The following is a 13,456-nucleotide window of genomic DNA, read 5'->3' as shown; positions in this document are numbered from 1 at the left end:
CTCATCCTGAAGCAAAATTCTGAACCCAAGGTACTATTTCTGGGTTAGCAGAGTCTGTAACCTGAAGCGTAACCTGAAGCATCTGTAACGCGAGGTACCACTGTACAATTTATTAAATAAATGGGAAAACTACATCATTTTTTTGCAATTGGCACTGAAAATGTCATCTTTGGATGAAAATGGCAGAATAACTGCCTTTAGAGAGGCAAAACAATGCAAGCTAATTTTATGCATATATACACAGAGGAAAGTATCGTTAAGCTCAGTATGAAAAATTGAAGACCTGGAACCAGGAGAAGGACCTCGGGTTAAGATAAAAGTGTTTGGATAGGTTCATATTGGGAGAGGTACTCTAGAAGATATCTGAGTTCTGAGCTGCAAAGAGCTTTATAGTTTAAAAACAGCACTTTGAATTGGCCTGGAAAGGTACAGGCAGGCAGTTTAACCTCGCCAAGATTGATGTTATATGAATGGCTTGCTTGAAGCCTGTCAAAAATTGAGCAGCTGCACCCTGAAGTTTCCAAACCATCTTCAAAGGCAATAGAACATTTAAAATACAGAAAGGTCCACTCCATCTATATATACTGCCTGCCAAAGTCCATTGAAAAGAGAGGTGTTCTCACAGCCCTGTTGAATCTTGCAAGGCATAAGACCTTCCAAATTTCCAAAGGAAAAGAATCCTACAACTGAGAGGCTAACACTGAAAAAGCTATATTGCAAATGTCAACAACCTGATCATCTTTACAGGTGGGCAGTTTGATGTAGATATCAAGGTACAGACAAGCTGATATGGGTGTAAGTAACCTGGCCCCAAACCATTCAGAACTTTAACTAAGACCATAACCAGCACTTTGAACTGGGCCTGGAAATACACTGGCAACCCATTGCATCTCTGTCTAGTTTCAATTAAATTTTAGCTTGTTCATGCTCATAATCTCAAAACAGCCTTCAGTCATTATAATAGACATGTAGACGGATGCACAGCTGCTACACGTGGAGGTAATATACCAAGTCATGGCTGGTTCACACTGCTAAATTTCTTCATGCAATCTTGGACAGAGGATACATGAGTGCGAACAATATAAACAGTAAGCCAGCAATTCACTTATATTATTGTGACTATGCTTTTTAATGTAACCACAGTAAAAGAAATGACTGCTGGCTCACTATTTGTAAAGCCTGGTTCAAGCTACCTATTCTCCATATCAACATGTACTTGCATACATAACCATGCAGCAAAATTCAGCGATGAGAACCTACTCAACAGATGTAGCATGTAACACCACCAGCAAAGGGCTATATCCTATACAAACAATATCCACATTTTTCTATTCAGCGAATTCCAATGCAGTACATGAGACAGAAACATATTTTGCGGTCATGGACTTTCCCACTGACAAAAGCCCTTTCTTCTGGCATCTTTAGACAGATCTCCATCCCACCTTTTCATAACTACTGCAGAATTTCAGAACTACTACAGAATCCCTATCTACTTACTGCCCAGTCATCCCTACCATTCAATTATTCAGCCTTATGCTCTGGGTTAAAAAAACCCAAAACCTACAGCATTTTTATGACCAGCCTCTTTCTTGCTTGAAGGTCTGTGTGGCATTGCTACATTAAAAGCCCCACTCACATGTTATGTTTGTGGTATGGCAGCCATCCATGAATCAACTGCAATGGTGCTGAATCATGCAGACAGCAGTTTCCATGGTGTGATTATAACTATGCCAGAATCCATGTTCCATTTTACTTCCCAGTAGCAACTACATTGCAATGTGAACATAACATTATAACTGGACCATAATAACTAAAGTATTCTCTCTCTGAACATAGTATACAATATAAAGACATTAGCAAAATGCTGCTTCCCCAAAAGATAGCTCCCTATCAGTTGCCATGAGAAACCTCTCCTATTATCTTGGCTATCCCAAAACTATCCTCTGTTATTCATTTTTTAGTATTACTACAGTGCTTTTCGCCCAAAATTTCACAGCAGTTTTTTAAAATAAAACATTCAACACAGTCAGCCATAAAATAATAAAGTACAACATTAACTAAAATCAAAGCAATCAGCCGTTTATCAGCAGCAGTAGAAAACCAACAGAGGAATCTGTGGTGCGGGACGTGCAAATCAACAGCTTTCAAAGGCTCTTTGAAAAAGGAAGGTTTTTACACAGCTCTGGAAAGGTAACAGGGAGGAGGCTGCAGAGGTCACTATCAAAAGACAGCTCTAGAGCAGGGTGCATGTGGCCCTCAAGACATTTTTTAATGGCCCTCAACAGCATCTGTCCTCCCCCAGCCCTCACACTACCTTCCCAAAGTTGGGTAAATGAGGTGCAGGACTTTGGGAAGGAGCAATTATTTCTTTCGCTTTATCACTGATGTGTTTACTAGCCTGGGCTGCTTTGGGAGAAAGGATGTTATAGAAATTTAATAAATAGTTTTTCAAAGGCATATGGATTACAATAGTTCAATCTGGAGGTTACCAAAGCATGGATAACTGTAGCTAGAGTATCCTGGTCCAGCGGAATACACAGCAGATGCATAGGCACTCTGGCTCCAAAAGTATCCCTAAGCTATGCACCTGCTCCTTCAAGGGGAGTACAACCACATCTGGAGCCGGCTGTTCCTCCAAATGCAAGATCTGATTGCATTTGGAGGAACAGCCCATCAGAAAGGCTGAACACCTCTTCCAACATCAGCCAACCAACAGTATGTCCATCTCGCACTGCTCGGAGATTGGGATGGCATGTAACAGTATTTAAATCCCTATGTTCTCTTAAATTACTGCTTAAAGGTGCATTTTCTCTCACAGTATTTAAAAATGTATTTTGATACCTTTAGACTGCTGAGCACTGCACTGCAAGGTTCAGAGAAGTGCAAAATTCATTGGATTGCTATGCTCTGAGCTGCACATTAATCCAAGAGGTGCAGAGCAAGACATTCCATGTGGGAATTGGCAAAGACTGAATTCCTCAAGCATCCTAACTTCCCACTGTATTGTTTTGCTAATTTAGACCCACCACCAACACACTAGTTTATGAATTACATTGCTGCCCATTAGATTATTATTGTGCAACTTTTATCACTAGTTGCTTAGAGCACCTTACTATCATAAAACCCCGTCCAGCAATAAATAGAACAATAAAGTTAATCAATTTATTTTCTCAACAATTAACCTTATTGCAACTATTAATAAAACAATCATAATTTAAATATGCAAGCCTGGTAATTTCAAAGTTGACTTAGGCTGGAATCCTATAGTCATTACCTCAAATCACAGGAAATAAATTGGCATGTCATAAGAGAAGGGGTTTAGAAGGGCCTCCGTAACGGTTTCTAGGTAACGTAATACAGTGTCCTTCAATGGCAGCATTATCTAGTTCCTCCTCCTGTCCTGAAAACAGTTTAAAGCTACAAGATCTGTGGACAGCTTTGGGAGAAGCAGAAGTCGCCTGGTCTCCACTATGCTGCCTCTCCAGAGCTCTCCTGCTTCCTCTCCAATTATGAAATTGTATCACAGGTTTATACTTGTCTCCTCATTTTCATAAATGGATCAGTTAAATAATACTGATTCTAGTATCTATCTTTCAGGGCTCCATGTTTTAAGTTTCTCCTTTGTGAAGGAAACACTTCCATGGTTTAGTTCATCAAGCTGGCTCTGTGATAGCTGACTTTGGTAGGTGTAATACACCATGGTAGCGCCAACCAATTCCCCAACTTCTTCAGACACCTTGATATGCCACTTCTGCCAAGTACACGGATATGAGAAACAGTAGATCAATAACTGCTGAGAGTGAAACTCACTCAGATATATCTATCTGTGGAAGGAACTGCCCCACAAATAAAACTGACAGAATAGTTGTTTTGCAAGAAGTGCCATGGCACGGTCCCAGTTTTCCTAAGTCCTTGAAAAAATTAAAATGGGGACAAAAAAAGAAAAAGAAAAAAGAAGGTGGAAAATTAAAGACCGGCTAAAACTATTATTCATTTATTGTACAGTAAGCAGATGTGTGATCAAAATTAGACAAGGTGAAAGTTCCAGTGCAGTGATGAGTTGCTGCAGAAGTACTCTCCTTAGCTACTATGAGCAGATTAGAAAAGAACAAAATGGCCCTCTTAGCTTCCAAGACCTGTGGAATGTTGAGGCCATAAAGATGTGAGAATATTGGAAAAAATAATCTCATTGTTTGGAGAGGGAACTTCCAGATTCACAAGGAACACCAACTGCTCCCCACCAAATTCCTGTCTTTGCTGCTACTGCTTGATTACTGTTTTCTTCTCAGTTCAGGCTTTGGCACTTTATAGCACAATGAGGAAAACTTTCAGGATGACCGAAGGAATCTCAAATGCAGTGAGGAGCAAACAATGATACAAGGCTCCTGTTCTGGGATGGCTAGCTAAATTCCTGAGTAGGAACACTCCCATTTGTGGCTGGCACTAATACAACATTATGTTACAAGCTACTACTACTACTACAATATTCCTTTCTTGAAGCATGGTAAAATCATCATAGTGACCAAATCATACAACCAAAAGGGGGCAAAAACCAAACCCAAAGCACAGTGAAACAAAAAGGTATTAACAACATTGCCAAAATACCAATAGAGAGTTGGCCAACTGGGACAGTGGCGGACGGTCTGTGCTGTGCCAGTTATAACAGTGATTTTTATCTTATTAAGAAGCTAGGCACAACAAAATCAGGTGCATTAGGTTGTAGCTGACTAAGCTCTACTTAGAGGGAGCCCATGCCTACTCTGAGCAGAACTAGATACAACCCAAAATAACTAACTATATGCCAATAGGAAGAGGTTAACATTGTGTAAGGTTCTTTTTCTGGAACCTACACTGGCTGTCAGGGCTCAGATCTATAAGATGCAACATAGTTACTGAAAACGAAAACGAAAACAAGAACAAGGACGAGAAGGACATAAAGAGCAACTTGCTTCCCCACAGATTACTGTAGCCTTCACATAAACCTCTGGCGTTGAGGGGATTAGACTACCAGTTGCCTTGAACTCCTGAATTGTTCTAACACAGCACACGAAAAAAGCAGCAGCAAACCATGTTCCAGGAACAGGCAGAGAGCGGGAAGTTATTCTATGGCTTTTACAGGAGGTTACCAACCTTTAGGAAGATTTTAGCAAAACCACTATAGGACTGAATGGCAGTCAAAGATTAATCCATCTCTCTGCCCATATAGGGATGTGCTTTGCGTAGCTTAGCTTCAGTCTGCGTTTAAATATAGGTCATCAAATCAAATGTAGTGATTCAGGTCAGTTGTAACTATAAGTCTTAATCATATAACAGCTGCTTGGTTGTTGATGAGAAATGAATTTGTGCTCCCACTCAACTTAAAATAAAACTTACAATAAAATAAAAAATAACCCGTACAACTGGTAGTGTTGTCACTGTCAGAATGAGGGCCCGACATTATCTGCCCCAGAGAATTAAATGTAATTTCTGTGATGAAGATAGTAGCCTCATATCATATTGGAACCATGATTCAGAGGCCATGAAGGGACTGCGGACACTGACTGTGCCCTATCTGTAGGCAGAATATTTGAGCTACAAAAGATTAAAATCTGGCACCTTCTGTGAGCACTAAAACTCATTAAAAATTCATTTTGAAAAAGTCAATGCACAAATGAAGACCAGCTATTTAAAGCTACTGGTATACTACACAAGATGTCTAACACTAGGAGTAAGTGGAACAAAGCTAAAAGGATTTGTACTACAAAATCCATTTACAACTCAGCATGAATTTTACATTTGAGCCTGTAAAATAAGAATGATGTCCTTAAAACTCATTAAGGGCCTTCAGTGTATGTATGTATGTATGCATTATTATTATTATTTTACTCATCACATGCGGCACATGCTCCCAAAGGGTTAATGCATCTAGATGAGCAGAAATTCATGAGCATAATCCTAAACAAGTAAGTTGAAGTTCTATCAGGTCTATTTCATAGCATCAGGGATTACTGCTAGCATTCTAATCCTACTGAGCCTAAGGGAGGTACATTGTATTGTATTTGAAATCCCAGCCAGGAAAGAACAGAAGGTTAAATGGGTGCCTTGCTCTGTAATCAAATATCAGAGGCACTACTTATCTATTCAATGAACAACTAACGTAGAAAATCAATTAAGAAACAAATAGCTGTTTCTTTTGAATTTTTACCTAACCAAATTATCTGTTTCAACTTTTAAATGACTGCTGAAAACTTTTCTATTCTGTCAGGCTTATGCTAGCAATTTAAGAATGCATCTTTCTGTAACAGTAAGCAAATCATACAAACAAACAAACAAACAAACAAAAACAAACAAATATATATGTCTGGTTTTATGTACTGTGGTAAAGTACTCCTTTTTAAAAAAAATGAATAGTGGTGTATAAATATTTTTATAAATAAAGATAAATAAAAATGTTAAATATCCTAAAGCTGAAATAAAAGCATGCACTAATACAATACACACAGATACTAAAACTTGCAAAGCTAGGCTAAAAAGCATCCAAGCATCCAAAAAGCATCATGTTGTTGTAGTATATCTTATTCAGATTGGGCCCCCGGAATCAATGTACATAATTATTAAATCTATTGATGGGTCTACTATGGGTATGACTTCGTTAAATACAATCCATAAGTTTCTTAATTCCACTTTTTTATTAAAAAAAACAACCACAACCCAAACAAACAAACAAACAAACAAGACTGGATTATTTAGTTACCTCAACAATTTAACATTATTCAATTACAAAAGAATGCCTGGTTTGTTCGTTAGAATTTAGATAACAGACAATGCTGGAGCTTGATTAATAGTAAACAAATTTTACGCACATGCATATACAGTGTGTGTGTGTGTGTGTGTGTGTGTGTAATGAATATCTTCAATTTTTTATTAGTTGTGAAAAGCATTTTGTTCAGCTGCGCATCATCTTCTGTGTAGTTAGTTAAACTCCCGGGAGTGCTGAAAAAGGCAAAAGCTCCTGCTGGCCTTTGTTCCCAGCAGTGAAAAGTCCCGTTTGGTGGTCCTAAGGTTAACACCCTACCCCACCCCCTCCTTCCTATACCTGTCATTTTTAATAGACTTCACAGTTCATGCACACAGACAAACAGGCCAACCTATCCAGCTAGCATGACCTTTATACAGGAAGAAGATCACATATGGTTCATAATATTGGACTGCTAAGGGAAAATGTAGTATTTGAGGAACTAGAAAAGCATAGCAATTATACAGAAAGTACTGCATGTCAGTCATAGATGGTACCTGTTTGATATAATGCCTATTAAGTATTCAAACACTGCTCTGGTATTTATTTATATGCTGAGTGGTATGTACATTTTTGGTAAATAAATAAAGTGAATGTTTGCCATTGTTGCCTAGAAGTTTCAAGCAAAATATCTGAGCAGAACTGTGAAAACTATAGTTGGCACATCTGGTCTTACATTTTAATTCTTTCTTCCCACCTTGCTTTTAAATTGTACCTGGAAATTGATAGATGGTCCTTTCTTTGAAAAAGCATTCCCTTCTGAACGGGAGACAAGGGGTCAAACTAGACATTATGTGAGAGTTTTATGACTGGAGCTGCCAATATATTTCTTCGTTTGCAAAAAAAAAAAAAAGGAAAAAAACAGATTTATAGACAGAAACCTTATAAACTGACTGGAATGCAATTCTTTCATTTTCAGCTTCTCCAAACACACCAAAATATGCACAACAGTATTTTTGCTTGCTTATTCTTGTAGTATTATTCTCTCTCTACAATAAAAAGGACATAATGAGGGGTTTTAGGCTAAACTACATACTCCATTGAATGTGTGGTTTGCACTTGCATCTTATTGAAAAGAAAAAAAACACAGAGAGGGATCAATCCAGATTGGGACAATGGGGTGGGGTGGAGTTTACATTTCCCCCATATACTGTCCCACAAAAATAGCCTCTTGAAACTGCTATTTGGCCTGGGAAATAAGCCCTGTTTGAGTCTCTGTGGCTTCTCTAAAATAAAATGTAAAAAAATGTCCGTGTGAATCATGGATTTAATAACATGTAATTTATAAACACATGTGTGTTTTCCCATACTTCATGCTTTATGTAGCCAGCATTTTAATTTCTCAGTAGAAGAAATGGGCAGACGCGCACACACGCACACAAACCGTCTCACAGATACATCTTTCATCTTTTAGTCAAGAACCTTGGCATTAAGGTTATTTAAAACTCTAATTCTAGATGTTAAAAGTAGGGTCTATACATTTGCACTGGCTAAATCACTGACAACTGGTGAATGCTGAACTGGTGAAGGAATTACATAGTTCGTTCCCAACTGCAACTAAACCAAGCTATTCTTTATTTTACAAGGTTATTTATTTATTTATTCATTTTAATTTTTAAAAAAATTCTAAACCCCACTGCATCTAAATAAACTCCAGGGAAGGATACAATAATAAAATATAATAAGAAGAATGCAACATTGCTCATGCAAGCAATAAAACATAGAGGCAACAAAACTACATTAAGCCAGAGGTGGGGAATTGCCAACCATGGTGTAGATCTGGCTCTCATAGGGTCCCCATCTGGCAGAAGGCTCTCCTCCTTCCTGCTAGTTTCTGGAAAGCAAGAGTTTCCATCCACCCAGCACAGAAGATAAACAATCTCACAGCAAACAAGCAGATCATTTTTATTCCTTGTTGGATTCTAGTGTCCAGCAGGAAAATAGCAGTAGGAAAAGATAAGGACTTGCAAGGGCCATGGAGGAGGGGCAAAAAGAAAAAAGCCTGGAGGAACAAGAGGAAAAGGCTTTTATGGGGCAAGAAAGAGCGAGTACGATGAACACTGGGCCCGTGCGTGGGATCTGATGGTGAAGTTTCTGAATAGAAGATCTATTCAGTCTGTAGATCTGTGAAATTTAAACATAAATCTGGGATGGAGCCTACATCCATGTATGAGTGTGTGTGTGTTTGCGAGTTTCTGTGTGTTACTACTGCATGAAAATGGGAATGAACTGATAATAAATAGGAAATTGAGAAAATGGTGTCAAGGAGAGAGAGAGAAGGGGTGGCAGAATAGGGAAGTCCATAGATGAGTATGAATGGAGATTGACTGATTGATTGATTGATTTTGAAATAATTGTTCCATCCATTAATTTCAAAGTGGGATACATAAAAAGTTAAAGCTATAGCCTGGTTTGCTCCTAGCAAGAAGCCAGTGTATGGCTTACCACTGCTACATGAGAGCGTTGGCTCCTGGAGAGAAACTTACACAAACCCAGGCTTTCTAGCACAGTATGGCATGAAGCTAAGTCAAGGTCTGGCATAATGTGATGTCTGAACCTGGGATTGTGGTTTGGGTTTCTACCTCCATAACCATGTTTTGTAGCCAAGGTTTGTCCTTTGAGTCATACTTTTAGCTTTGGCCCTACCCAATTTGGCTTTGATCACACCCAATTATGGCTTTTGCTATTTACCCCCACCCTCTACATTCCTCCACTTTCTCTCAATTTTGAAGCTGAAAGGTCCTTGGAGCAAAAGTCCATCTTCTTTTAATTTGTAAGTTGCCTTAAGCATTGATGGTACAATATAAATAACAACATTCATCACATAGATCACATCTTAACTTTCATATTCAGAGGACCAGAGAAGGAAGAAATAGGGGAGTTGCTACCAAAATTCCTTAAGGGTCCCAAAACATTAAAAAACAGAAATACTTTAAATTACAAAAAAATACCAAAATCCACAGCAATGTCTTTATTAGGACCAATAACAATTTGACAAAATAGTGGCAAGCTTTTGAGTTCTTCATCTTGTGAGCTTTTTTTTACGGACTAACAACGCTACCTTTGTTTTTTTTAATGATGAGGAATTTAATTTGTTATAAAGAAACAATATGAAAGAAATCCCACTCCTTGTCCACAATAATACAACACAAATACAGAACTTTGTATTCAGAACTGGATCAATGCCAAGGATGGACCCACTCCAATTAAAGAATTAGAATTAAGACCCCTGTCTGGTATCTTAGCAGAGATTTAAATGGGTGCTTTGCTGCAATGGAAATGAGAGACATCTAACACTCCGATGGAACATGAGGCAGTTGCATTTTAGCCTTGAAAAGTCCCAAGACGTCAGGCTTCAAAACCATAACGTTCGGAGAACGGAAAAGCTATTATAAGAAAAATGCTGGCAATTTCTGAAATGTATTAGTCATAACTTTTCTCTGCCTTGGCATTAACAGAGCTCAGCTTTGTATGTGCAGGATATGAAAAATAATATCTGTGCAGTTAAAAGAATTACCTGAAAACATTTCTGAAATACTTTCCTTGCTATAATTAGTAGGTTGAGAATATAGGATTGTTTCTTTAGGGCCTGGTGACAAAACTGACTTGTGATTTTACCGTCTCCTTATGATGAAGCTATCTTAAGAGCACAACCCTGAAGCAATGGGAACACAGGAAACTGTCTTATATCAGACCATTGATCCATATAGCTCAGCACAGTTTACTCTGGCAGTGACTCTCAAGGGTTTCAGACTGAATTCTTCCCCAGCTGAATGTGGAGATTCCAGGGACTGAACATGAGACCTTTTGTATGCAACGCCCCTCTTCATTAACTACAGCCCTTCTTGTAGTTTCAATACATAACTGTGCATATTTAGAAATTACTCAACAACATTTGAAAACAAGTGCACACAAAATGACGGAAGACAGCTGACTATTCATACAAAGTTAGTGAAGAGAACTATAATGCTTCATCATAAATGGATCGATCCATGCAGACATGAAGCACATGAGTGTTTCAACTATGTCACAGGAAAACAAATAAACAGAAAGAGGAAGAGGAAGAGGACTTGCCATGTTACTAGTGTGGTGCAACTACCACTGAAAAATTATTTCAGCAGAATAGGTATCCGCGATTCAGCAGTAATCCAGAAAACATTGGTTTGGGGGGATTTTTCATGTTAGTAACTCTTGGAAGGCACAGAAGGTGTCCTGGCAGTGGAATTTTCTGTGTGGTGTTCCCAAATTGTGTAGCTCACATTGCTGATGTAGCATTGATCCTGACCTGCTGGAGCACTGTTTGGTAGCTATCACGCTGCAACAAAAAAGTGATAATTGGGCCAAACAAATGGCTAGATGAGATGAAACAATTGATGACTATGTAGTATATAGCAAAGGCTTCTGAAAGGAGGAAACCCACATCTGTAGACAAATGTGGATTGGGTGGGGCTTGATTATTACAACAAAAAATAGTGCACAAATGCAGAAGTCACCACAACATGCTACATGCTGTAGAAGAGAGGGGAACATTCTCTCTCTCTCTCTCTCTCTCTCTCTCTCTCTCTCTCTCTCTGCCCTCGTAAGCACACACACATCTAACTCAAGTTCCTTTGTCCCACTTCAGAGCTAGCTAGCATCTTCAAAAGTTTAAAGGTTATCAGTCAGAATTCCAAATCAAACAAAATAAATCATTGGACTAGCAAATAAATGTTTGATTTTTGTTAACCACAGTATGTTTTCTGTTTGTTGGTTTCTATCCGCACTATGAACTTTCTGCATAAACTTGCTCTTAATAAAGGGGGGGGGGGCTTTCTAAACAAATCTTGTAAAACTGTGCCGTTTCGAATCCCATGAAAAACACTGTTGTTAAGACATTGAGGGATGTGTGCTCTGAGGACCATTGCAGGAGCTTTAAGGAAGTTTATTCTGGGATAATGGTATGGTCTTGCTTTCCAAATTACCAAAAGCTCAAAAAAAGTATCCCCTGGTTTTCTGTCATTTTGACCCTTTTTGGTAATCAACTTTTAACCGATAGCATCAGAAATAAGGGGATTGCCTTGGGTGAACCATAGAACATAAATCGCTGGACAGTGGAACAACCCAATTTGAACTCTGAAGCTAAAATATATTTGAAGTAAGAAATAATGACTGAAGAACATACAAACACCTCTAAAAATACCCTTTCATCAAAGGGGTACATGATTTCTCTAATGAAAAAAGGACACCCAAATTACAGCTTTCCAACTTGTGGACACTTGTACATCCTTTCTTACAGGAGGTCTCTTTAATGCTTTGCTTCCTATGTATCCCACAGAGTGCACCAGAAATCAGTGGAAATACTAAAAATAAACTAAAAGCCAAACTCTGCAATTACAACCTGCATTCCGAAAAGTCATCCAATTAATAGAACATTCTAGAATTTTGAAAACTCTTTGAAACTCCCAAGAAATAATAGTAGTTAAGCCACAAGAATTCTGTGTACTGGCTAATGATCACAGACAAGCGACACCGCTTTAATGAGAAATGCCCTGGACTACATCACTGACTGGCATATACTCACTGTTATTAAGCAAAAGGATGAGTTTCTTTCACTCACGTATCAGAAGAACACCATGTAAGTCTTCCCTTTTGACATTACTGCTGTGTAGTGATCAGTGTGTTGGACTGAGAAACCTGGGTTCAAATCCCCAATTTGGTCACCAAACTCACTGAATGCTTGGGACAGTCACTATCTGACAGCCTTTTGGGGGGTGGGAATGATTTTTATTTGATTTTACAAATTCATTCACAAAAAATCACAAATAATAAAAATTAAAGAGGATTCTTCTGAATCTCTAGACTTCCCTCCTCCCCTCCGTGGGTTCTTTAGTTAACCTTTTCAGCTGCATACTGTACTATAAATCCTCCTAATTTTTCAGTCCTACATTGTATCCAAAGTCTATGTAACATTAAAAGAGTTATTTAAGACTGTCAGCCTAACCTATATCATATATTGTTGTGAGAATAAAGAGACAGGATGGGGATAATTTTTTTTTTCCTGTCTTAAGCCACACAGAATAAAGCTCGGATGGTAATAATAATAGTAGTAGTTACTTGGGCATTAAAAGAGGTAAAATGCCAAGAACGATGAAGGGTTTTTTGTACTCAAAAATGGCTCACCGTTAAGACCACACCAGGTTCTCAAATGTGGCACACCCCTCCTATAGTGCGCCCAAAATGTCTCTGCTTAAAAATTCAAAATACCAGAGAAGAATGGCAGATCAAGTTGATGGATTATGCCAAAATGTCTAAAATGTCTGGAAGAATCAGAAATTAGGAAGACCAAAATTTTAATAAGGAACTTTATAACTTATCTTAAAGACCATTGTAAACAGTTAAAATCATTAGTAGGATTGCAATATCACTTGTAGTTTAAGGGTGAATTTTGGATACAATGGAGAGATAAAAGGTTTGGATTATTATAAAAGATGCAGGAGGAAATGATTAACAATAAGGGGAGGAGGGAAGTCCAGGAGATTCCTTGGAATCTTGTTTTTATGTTGTATGTTGGAAATGTGACTGTAAAGTTTTAATCTGAAAAACCAAATAAATAAATTTATTTATTTTTTAATAAATAAATGCAGGAGAGACTATTTGCCACCCTCATACAGAACCTGTTTGCACTATGTCAGCCCTCTCCTA

At 38.2% G+C, this 13,456-nt stretch overlaps 1 protein-coding gene across 10 annotated transcripts in view; it reads right to left on the bottom strand.

Moving 5' to 3' along the window:
• The window catches only part of ZFHX4 (zinc finger homeobox 4), a 183,338-nt gene that overhangs the window by 127,549 nt on the left and 42,333 nt on the right, over positions 1-13,456 (bottom strand). The gene's annotated exons all lie outside the window — the stretch shown is intronic.

Source organism: Podarcis filfolensis (assembly GCF_964270895.1).
Source record: "Podarcis filfolensis genome assembly, chromosome: 7".
NCBI classification, from domain to species: Eukaryota; Metazoa; Chordata; class Lepidosauria; order Squamata; family Lacertidae; genus Podarcis; species Podarcis filfolensis.
This window is presented reverse-complemented; position numbering and strand designations above follow the sequence as displayed.